A 684-nucleotide genomic window follows, 5' to 3' on the forward strand; every position below is an offset into this window, starting at 1 on the left:
AGTCGCGCGCCCTCGAGCCCCCTGGGCGTCGCCTGTGCTCCCCGCCCGCCTAGCCCCCTGCCCCTCGGCCGGGGCCGCCTGGGGGACTAGGGCGAGACTCGCGCACAGGCCGACCGAACCGCTCGGGTCCCTGAGGCGGACTCAGGGTCGCCGGCAAATGCCTCCAAATCGGATAGACCCCAACTGACTTATTAAGTGTCGAGGCAATCAGGCAGCTTCCTTGTTAATAGCCAAGGTCTGCATTTAGACAGAAACAGATCCGAGTTCCTGGTAAAGGCGTTTCTTCTCATCCTGTCACAAATGACAGGAACGGAGGGAAATAGAACCGGGGGGGGGGGAGGCGCGGGGGGAGGAGAGACGGGGAAGAGGAGGAGACCGGGAGACTGGGAGGATGAGGAGGCAAGGGCCGCGGGAGGGAGGGGAAGGCGGGGGTGGAGGGGACGGGTGGAGACGAGGCGAAAAGCAGGGTGGGGGGGAGAGGGGCGGAGTGGGGCGGAGGGAAGAGGGGAGGGAGACGGGGACGGAGCGAGGGAGATGGGGCGGGGGGACTGACGGAGATCCGCACGAGGGTACGAACACTTCGGAGGCTGCTAATTAAAGCTCCGCTCGGAGCCCTCGGGGACCCGCCTGACGTCGGCGCGTGCGGGGATAAAAGCGCCCCGAGGTCCGAGGCGGGAATCGGCG

The 684-nt window shown here is 66.7% G+C and overlaps 1 protein-coding gene across 1 annotated transcript in view; it reads left to right on the forward strand.

Annotated features, from left to right (window-relative positions):
• ALKAL2 (ALK and LTK ligand 2) overlaps positions 1-684 on the forward strand; it is a 31,005-nt gene that overhangs the window by 18,911 nt on the left and 11,410 nt on the right. The window lies entirely within an intron of this gene.

The sequence above is a fragment of the Carlito syrichta genome, unplaced genomic scaffold (genome assembly GCF_000164805.1).
Source record: "Carlito syrichta isolate Samal-C Ts95f unplaced genomic scaffold, Tarsius_syrichta-2.0.1 Scaffold137413, whole genome shotgun sequence".
Taxonomy (NCBI): Eukaryota; Metazoa; Chordata; class Mammalia; order Primates; family Tarsiidae; genus Carlito; species Carlito syrichta.